Source organism: Parasteatoda tepidariorum, chromosome 1 (assembly GCF_043381705.1).
Source record: "Parasteatoda tepidariorum isolate YZ-2023 chromosome 1, CAS_Ptep_4.0, whole genome shotgun sequence".
In the NCBI taxonomy this organism is placed as follows: domain Eukaryota; kingdom Metazoa; phylum Arthropoda; class Arachnida; order Araneae; family Theridiidae; genus Parasteatoda; species Parasteatoda tepidariorum.
In genome coordinates, this window is record NC_092204.1 from 955,081 (window position 1) to 965,910 (window position 10,830).

A 10,830-nucleotide genomic window follows, 5' to 3' on the forward strand; every position below is an offset into this window, starting at 1 on the left:
TATATATATATGATATATATATATGTATCACATGATAATTAAGATTTTACGTAGAATCTTATAGTGCTACTAATAATTTGACCAGGAGTAATAATTATTTATATATATATATACTTTTCCTGCAGAAACAACACCTGCAATATATGAATTAGCAGTAGTTAATCATTTTTCGAAAGAAGGAAGTCTTTGAGGAGAGTCACAAAGGAGAGAGACTTTTATTTCAGTTGGAATCATTTCTGATGGATAACAAAAGTCACTTCCTGTTATATGTATCGGCTTCTCTGAAAATCTCAAGAAGAGATGCGTTTCTTTTAAGAACTGCAGCTTTAAATCCGACGAATTTAAAACAACCGCCGACCCTCAACACGCTTCATCAATTCTTAAAAAAAAAGGAAAGAAAAAAAAACACATCATTGAATAATAGAATTCATTGTTTTCCCGTGTAGCATCCAATACTCGAGATGATCAACCTTCCTTAGGACATTCCTTTTATTCCAAAGAGAATATTCGAAAGATTCTGTTTCGAATAATTCTTCGAATGGAGATCAAAGAAAAACGAGTCCCGTGTACAGGGGACGATGTTTTATTGTTATTAATTTCTCGCATCGCAGAGTTATTATTATTATACATTTTTTAATAGAGAGAAATGTTTCTTTTTTTCTTTCGGATGTTCATGGATGATTTTTTTCTTTCTCGTGGTCACAGGGATGGTGGGGCTCTTGAAAACATATAAAGAATTTTTTTTCTCCATCCAAAGATAAAAAAAAGGCGAGGGTGGGTGTATCGGTTTTGGGTCGCATCTTTGTAAAACAAGTTGTTCATGAAGTGTTCCAAAAGTTCAAAAGCACCTGCTTTCTAAAACAGATAACAAAGAATCTTTGTTCTTAGAGTTGGAAGAAAAAGATTTTGAAGTCATTCTCGCAATTCCTAAAAAGTACTTTAAGACATTTTATTATTCTTTCTTTCTCTCATTCCTCTTTTTATTTATTTATTTTTTTAACAAAATTCAATTTTAATACAATTTTGTCATCGTTTGATTTCAAAGCGTTAAAAATGTGTTTTTTTGAAATTTTCTCAGATTGAGTATTTATATTTATTTTAATTAATAATTTATATATATATATATGAAAACAATAANGAGTCATTATAAGTGCATTGCTGAAAGTCAATTTATTTTGTCCCACAACTTTAAAGGACTTAAAATATATTGAACATTGTTCTATACATATTAAAACCTATTTCTGTTTTTTTTAAAAAAAAAACAATGCTTTAATAAACAGAGCTAAAATATTAAATATAGAATATTAAAAATATTTTCAAAAGCGTTAAAAATCAGATTAAAAGCATAAGATAATGCATATTACTTTAAAGAGATTTATTTTAAAAATTTTATGTATAAAGAGTAGAAAGCATTTATAGCAAATTTCAAACGAATGTTATTATTTTACCCATAGACATGGATTAATATATTCGGCTTTCGAAAAAAAAAAAAAAAAAAAAACTTTTTCATTCGAAAGGAAACACTCTTATAATTTAGTTTACAGTGTGCAGTCGCTGGCCAAATTATTAGACACACTGTAAAATTCTACGTGAAATCTTAATTATCCGGTGATACTCTGTACAGCTTTATTGTTTTTACGCTGTTGAATCCGGTTTCCGTGTACGCTCCTGTATCAATGGATGAACATTGAAATTCAATAAGGTTGAAATAAATACAAATGGGAAGTATATTAAAAATATCCTGAATAAAAACCCACGACATGTATACTTAAATATAAAAGTATTGCCGATAAACACGTACAAATCATGTCATAATTAAAACACTACAGTTCGTCTAATAATTCGATCTAATTATTGTAATATACTAATATCAAACCGGTTTCAGTCTTATGAAAACAATAAATCTGTGTAGTATCACCCGTTAATTATACTTTTACATAGAATCTTATAGTGCGGTCTAATACTATGGCCACGGACTGTAGCTTTTAATTTTAATCGTCGAACAAAATGAAGCATTTCCATCTGTTGAGTCGTCTGTGCATGTCTCCTTAATTGTTCATGCATTACACAATATTATTCGAAACACAGCTGAGGTATCGATGTTTTTTTCCGACATTTTTTTCCCTCGACTTTCTAAAAGAGAAAATAAGGTAGTCTTTTGCGGCAGGAACAACCCTATATATATATGGGAGCAGCAGCAGAAGAAGAAAAGGGGTCGATATATAGAAGAATTGATAATTTTTTAGTTCCACCGGTAGAAGATGGTTTTGCCGCAGGGGAATCGACGGATTCTGTTTCGGCCCCACTGACTGCACAGGTGCACCCCCCCATCGAATGCATAAAGGGAACGCACGACCGCCCTCACGAGTGCCTTTATTTATTTTTGTATCCTTCCCTCCCCCCCTGCATCTTGAAAGTAGTATATATAGGATACTTCCGATCAATATTTGGTGTGACAGCGTCTGATTTTTAGAAATGATCGCTACGATTTTAACAAAAAGGAACTCTTAATCGATAGTTGTTTGCTGCACCGGGGTTAATTGTTAAAATTATTTTATAATCTGCGTGACATTTTTCATGCCTTTGTATGCTGATTAGAAAATACAAATGGTGTGAGAAATGAGGAGAATTTGCGGAGACTGGGCCGATTTTAACAGGGCACATATACACTGATAAAAAAAATAAATAACCATTCAACAATTGTAATACACACGCATGATGATCGTGCGGAAGGTATGAAACAACGGTTGCAGGAATAAACAACAACAGCAAAAAAGGTACTACAGACATAAAGCGTGCTTTCATACTTGAAATAAAGCAGATTATCATTTCCAGTCTGGAATTGTCCCTGCAGCAAGTTCATACCTTCTTGTTACAATGTGTTACAATTGATGAATGTTTTGTATTGTAATCAAATTTCATAAAAATCGGTCCTGTAGACACAGTCTGCAAATCTCTCTTCAACGCAAGTGTATAGGAATCATTGATGGGTCAGCCTATTTAATTTTTAAGACGGAAATATAAACAGGTAAGCATTTTTAAGGGTATTTAGGATTAGGTGAAAATAACATAAAGCGGTTGCATGAATATGGATACTGTCATAAAGTTGATTTTGCTTTAATCTTAACATCAACTTTAGTTTATAGTATTCCTTCATGGTTTTTATTTTCACATTCGGCAGTGGAAAATAAAATAAGACAGAGAATTATGAGTCCCGAATTCAAATAAATCGGTCATAAAATAGTTAGGAGGCCAGTTTCTTCCCCCCAACTCTCTGAAAGTGTAACCGGGTTTTAAGGCTCTTCTTTCCACAAAGTTGACTTTAAAACTGCTTTAGTGTTGCTGCAACTAACTATATCTATATGAGTGTACTTGACCCCTTCAGCATTTGAGTTTTGTGCGAAATAAATGTAACAGTGGTTGAAATTGTAAAAACAAATAGAATTCTTATGAGGTAAAGACTTGGGAATCTCTTTATATGACCTTCAATATAGTGTTTGAAATATTTTTAAGTAGTGGTAGGAAAAAAAAAAGATCTCTTCATTCCACAAATCATCGAAATATTAATACACTACTTTCGCTACCACTGGAAAAATATTCTATACACATTAAAAATCTATACATATTACAAAATAAAGGTGCGTGTAAACGGTATACTCTTAAGAATAAGAAATTCAAAATGAAGTTAAATGAGTATAAATGACCGATTTTCGATTTTTAAGTTTGGAGAAATTTAAGAAATGGAATTTTCTAATTGGCTTAGCGGAAGCCATTGTTTTAAAGTAAACTGTAAACGATTCGCTTTTGTCAAATATTTTCAAGATTACACTTATGAAAATAGCTGATTGATAAAAATAGTTTATTGCACGTTCTGTTAATTATTTTAATTAGTTTTTATTCGTTATGGGGCTAGGCTAGCTGAATGATCCACGTGATCGTTGGAGCATAAAGCGGACTACGTCACCATGTGTTTAATTTGGTTACAGTTATGCTTTTAAAACGCGTTTTTATGAAATTAAATAGTTTAAAATCACCGGTAATTGAAATGACAGAAAATTAAGTTTTGAATTGAAAAGCAAAACGAAAGGAAAAATGGAACTAATTCATTAAAAAAAAAAACTATATTATTGACTCTAATAATAATTAATTTTGGTAGTAGTTACTAATTGAAATAAAATAATAAGCTAGGTACTAAAAGGTTAAATGAATAGAGAAACGGTACTAATTCGTTTAAGAGAGTATGAAAGAAGATCTGCAAACTATTATTGACGTCAATAATGCTTCATTAATTTTGGTAATAGTAACTAATTGAAATAAAAAAAAATAAGCCATAAACTAAAAAGCAAAATGAATGGAGAAAATGTAGTTATTTGTTACACAAACATTCGGCATTGACTCCTATAATGTTTAATTTTGGCAATAGGCACATCATGGTAAGGGGTGCTGTTTTAATAGATGCTCTTATGCAAGTAGAACGTATTTTAAGAGTATATTTGGTGCGGATTACAGCTGCACCCATGCTGTGCATTTTTATGATAGATTTCTTACGTCACCCCTCGAATATATACGTATAGGAGAAAGCATAAATTTTCAATACCTGGAGACTACAGCTTTTTGCCAGACGATACTGAATACAGCTGGTCTTTATTTTGATAGGATACGTGTTTTGCTTCAAATAATAACGAGAATGGCAACATTGATTTCAATGTTTCTCATAAATAGTATGCAAATAAATAAAAAAGAAATAAACAAATATTGGAATCAATTTACCTTGATTATTATCTGTGTCGGTATTTGGATGAAAGTTTTGAGCACGATTTTGTGGTGTTGATTAGTAACGCTTTTTTTCTTCTTCTCAGAACGGTAGAAAGGATATTCAATTAATAAATAAATAAAATAACCTACAATTTAAAGGTTTTTGTTACAAATAGACTTAAGTTTTATTATTTTTAATGATTTACTACGCTTTGTAAGGAGAATTTTGCAGCCCCAAAAATAATTTTAAGTGGGAAAAAATTAATTATAAATAGATATTTTTAATTAATTTTTATTAGACGCACTATAAAATTCAATGTAAAATCTTAATTATCAGAAGATACTGTACAGCATTTTTGTTTTTACGCGACTTAAACCGGTTTACACTTTTTTATGTTCGTGTATCGATGGGTTAACATTGTAATGCCATACGTTAAAAATAAATACAAACAGGAAGTGCATGAAAAATCTCCCGAATAAAAATCCATGACTTGTGCGTTGAAATACAAAAGTATTGCCTATAAACGCGCGCAAAGCATGTCATTATTAATAAAGTACAGAGCGTCTCATCATTTGATCTCATTATTATAAGATTATAACTAAGATAATACTTGATATAATAAATATTCTATATTTATACAACATGTCGTCTAAAGTATCCAATTGTCGAATTTATATTATATATGGTCTCATTTAACCCATGGTTGCACGAACGTAAACAAGTGCAAACTGGTTTCAGTAGCGTAAATACAACATTTTAGTTTACTGTACGTATTAAAGAACAGAGTTGTAAAATGGTAATACAATAGGCCTAGCTTTCTTTAACGGGAACTTGTTAAAATAGAAGATATTCTTTGCTCGTTCAAAACAAAACGGGTCTTCGTTATAAGAGAAACAAAAAAAAAGAGTTAGGAAAAGGGAAATGATGGGAAGAATTTCGTCTCTCCTTCCGCAACTGCATTTGTCAAGGGCAAGGCCAAACGAGAGAAGAAGAGGCCCCGCAATGGGGACAAAAGGCCAATGACCGTCACTGCACTACTTCTCTGTGACGACGAACAGGTTCCCCTTCCTTCCTTCCCACATCATAAGTGAAAAGAAAATTCTTTCTTATTTGTATATCGAGATTCCTTTCTGGTTGGAATTTTACTTTCATCGTCCGAGTTTAAGGGCTGACAATTTTGTTGCTTAATAGAATTGACCTTTTTACGTCACGGAATGACATTTAAATGACTTCTTTTCGAATAAACCACCTTCCAAAATATGACTTCCCAAGCGATTTGCACTTATTTAGAAAGTCAATTTCATCTGCAAAGTGTGGAAATACTTTTAGTTGTTTTAATTAAAAATGTTGTGTAAATTGTCGTATGGATCTGTTAATGGAAAAGGAATGATTGACAATGCATAACACCGTACTTATCAATACAACAACTGCATAATAAATGAGAGAAAAACAATGGCGATCTTTCTAAAGTAACATAAAATTTGTAACAGAATGTAATCATATAATTTAAGATAAGAAGTGCCGCTAATGAAACAAGATTTATTAATTTTTTTAATGTATTTTATTTATTTATATTCTTCTTAATTAATTTTTTTTTAATATTCAAAATNCTATCAAAATAAAGACTAACTGTATTCAGTATCATCTGTCTAACAACTGGTGCTCAAGGCAACTCACGATATTTCAAATTTATGCTTTCTCCTGTTCGTATATATTCGAGGGGTGACGTAAGAAATCTGTCATAAAAATGTACAGCATGGGTGCAACTATAATGGGCCCCAAATTTACTCTAAAATACGCCCTACTTGCATAAGAGTATATTTAATACCTATTTTAACAGCACCTATTACCATGAAGTCATTGCCAAAATTAAATTATTGCCGAAATTAAACAATATGGGTGTCCCAAAATTAATTATCAATGGCGTCAGTAATATTGTTTCTTTTTTACGTTTTTTTTCCAACAAATCATTTCCATTTCTTCCTGTAAAATTGATAACAATATATAATTACGTAGAAAAGCAACAATTAATGTGATTCTAAATCCTAAAAACAAATAAATGACAATAACCATGGCTTATAATTGTTTTTGTAAATGAAGGCAGGACAACTTCTCGTGACAGGGGTCAAGGAATTCTCACGCTAGAAAGAGGGGGAGATCTTGGAAAAAAGGGTACAGGTCCCTTCATTCTATTCACCACCCTCTAAACTTCTGAGGTGAACGAACTTAAAGGAGGCAGGGAAGGAGAGAATTTTGTTTATTTATCCTAACAGGTGGCGTAGATAGAGAGACTGTTTTTTAAATCAATCAACAATGCGGTTATTAATAAATATGACGGGGGATTACTTTGTTCTAAAAATATTATCGACCCCAAATCACTCTCAATCATTCGCAAATTTTATGAAATGGGGATTGAGTACTGTAAGAGTCATAAAAGAAATCAGGCTAACATTAGCAACAATAGAAAAGCAGCAAAACGAGATTGATTAAAAAAGCAGACGACATTTTTAGAACTTTTTTGGAGTTGTGATTCAGACGTAAGTGTAATCTCGTTACGGGAAAATATAATGTATAGTTTTTGTTCGGTAAGTTAGACTACCCCTTACTGGAAAATATAAAGCATGGTTTCTTTTTAGTAAGTTGGACTATCCGTTACGGGAAAATATAAAGCATAGAGAAATTTGCAGACTGGATCGATTATCTCTGGACAGATTCGAATGACATTTGATATGTGTACACACATTGATACGCTACAAAACAAGTAATAAATTCAACAATCATGATCATGAGTGACACTCATTGGAGTCGGAAGGTATGAAACAACAGTTGCTGAATAAACAACAACAAAACAAAATGTCCCTCCTTCAGATATACAGGCCTTGTAGCGTGATTTCATATTTAAAATAAGGCTGCTCTTCATTTCATGTGGCAATTTCATACCTTCTTACTCCAACGAGTGTTACGTGTGTATTACAATATTGTTGAATGGTTTTTATAGTGTATCAATGTTATGTAGATAGTATCAAATGTCATTAAAATCTGTCCAGTAGTTCTGGAGATAATCGACCCAATTTCTTTTTCATTTCTTACACCAGTGTATTTACCTTTTTTTTCGAGCAGTAACAATGCATGAATGGAATAATTCAATAAATATTACAATTTGACTATTTACTTTGTAGTTCTCACTAATGTAAGTTCTTTTCATTTTATTTAAATCATTAGCCTTTTTATGAATTGATTGTCACAAAAGAAATCAATCCAAGCTTTTTTAAAACTCCTGTAGTCGAGAGGGATCCTCTTGAATTGGGAGAGGCGAGGGGGGCTGTTAAGGGGTTGGATGTGGGCTCTATTTTTCCCACGTTCAGTTGACCACCACTTTCTCGAATGCGAAAAGTTGTTTTTAAGAGGCGCTCTAAAGTCATTGAACTGCGAGAAAGATTTCTCCCACCTCCCCTCTCCGTTGAATCATCGCTTGTTTTTCGATTTCTTTTGAAATGTACACAACTTCTGGCATTTTTAAAACGGTAAGATTTTTCATCATTCAATCTATTTATTTTTAATTCAAGCAAAAAGGTAAACTTAAGTTATATTTCAGCACTTGTGATCTTTAAAAGAAAAGAAATATATCAAAACAGTCATTTGTTACTTATTAAAATAAAATCGCACAATTATAAAGCAACCTACTTTTAGAAAAATAATGAATGAAAAATCTGAACAAAATTATTAAAACAAAAACCAGTGAGAAATTACCGTTTGAAAGCTAATTTTGTTAAAAAAAATAAAGAACAAATTCATAGCATTCCATTAGTACACATACATAAGTGTACACATACATAATAGGTTAAGCAGAGTTCTCCCTATGAATAAAAAAAAAGGGGGGGGGGGCAGGGTGATTCCTTACAGAAAAGGGCTCTTTGGGCTTTGAAAGGGCAATCACATTACACCATAAAAATGTATCAAAGTGTGTAATATTATGCAATAACTGAATTTGATCCTCAATAATTTTTAAATGACTCTCTTATACTGTTTTATACGCCTATTTCAGAAAGTAATTCTCATTCAGTGTCGTCAAAATAAGAGAAAAATGTGCAGTTTATAAAAAATTATTTAAGGCATGCGAAAAAGCAATCTCTGTGCATAAATTCTTTCAAAAAAGTAAACTTACAAAAATATATATACTAATTTATAAACAACTTAAAAGCTTTTTCCATAATTTAAACAGTAAATTGTAATAAAATGAACATTAAAAGGTGCATTTTTAAAAATAAGTATTTATTTAGAAAAAGAATTTTAAAACTTAAAATCATTTAAAAAATTTATTAATATACCCCTCTTTCCGAAAGAAAAGAAACTTATTAAAACTTTACCGTTTGAAAATAATCCTAATATTTGTAACAGTAATCAGAATTATACCTATAAACATAGAAAACTTTACCTGTGTATCATTTTTATCTAAACAGTGGTTTAATTTTTTTTTTAAATGGAATATGATATAATAATTATATAATAATATATAATACCACTATATATAATATAAATATATATAATAATTTTTATAATTACATAAAAATATAATAATAATAATATATTTAATATTTTCCTAAATGGAATAAAAATACAGTGTTTTTAAGGGATGGCGGCTTATTTTTTCAAAAAGGGCATTTACAGGAGAACACTGGGTTAAGGAGAATAACCATGAAGGGCGTCATGCCTAATGACGTGTCATGAAGTGAATTTCAGACTCAAAAATTGTTACAAATGACGAATAATTCTAGAAAAATAAACATTTCTGAAAATGGTAGGAGATTTATGATCCATAAAATTGAAAATAAATCACACACAAAAGAAAATGGACACCATTAAAGATGAGAAGGTGATTAACTTACTTTCATTTTAAAGTAAGGGATGACGAAGAAGATGAAAAGAATTTAAACAAAAGCAATTGATGTGACATCGAATCAGAAGTCAGCAGCAGATATTAAACCACACAACTATTGCCTTCTCTTGAAGAGAGTCAGCAGTTATTAGTTTTGGGAGAGAGAAACATATGTCGCCAGTTTTTGAAACATCCAATTTCTCACGCCCGAACAACAACCGCATACACTCCTCCATTTTTATGATAGAATAAGGGAAGTTTAAGGGGCTCTCTTTTGATTCTCTCGAGTAGAAAAATAGTGGTGGTCTATTACGGACACCACAGTCCGAAAGAAGTCATTCGCATTACAAATTTTCTGTTTTCATTTCCGCAGAAATTCTTTTTTCTTCTTCTTTCTTTCAAAACTTTGCGCACCATTCTTTTTTCTTCTCTTTTGTCCATTGTTTAAATAAACAGCTCGAAAAGTTCATTTCTACACAATTTAGTCAATTTATAGGAATGATATTTTTACATAATATTACACTACCTGGCTAAATTAATTAGACCTATTATAAGATTCTATCTAAAATCCTCATTATTAGGTGATACTATACGGCGCTTTATTGTTTTGGCGCCACTGAAACCGGTTTGTACTTGCTAACGTTAGTGCATCAATGAGTTTAATTCGACGATAGATAATGTAAATTCGACCCTTTCATAAACTAGACGGTACATTATATAAATAAAGAATATTTGTTATATCAGTTATTATATTAGTATATTATAATAATGAGACCCAATGATTAGACGAACTGTAGTGTTTTAATAATGACGTGTTTTGCACGAGTTTATATGCAATACTTTTGTATTTAAGCACACTTGTAATGGGTTTTAATGCAGTTCCTATTTGTATTTATTTTCAACGTATTGCATTACAACGTTAACCCACTGATACAGGAACATTAAAGAGTGTAAACCGAGCAAAAACAAAAATGCTGTATAATAATTTGTATATTGAACAATTCATGATTGAAAAGCCTCATTCCTTTGTTCTATTGAGAGCCTTCTTTTAGGATCAATTCTGTCTTTAAGAACTTAATTTGCAATCAATAACACCAGTTATCAATCACTACCCATCAATGATAAGTGCAGCCTTTTGTTTTAAAGCTCAACTCAGTAGTCATTTTTTATTACTTGTTCATTCATTCATTCATCAGTG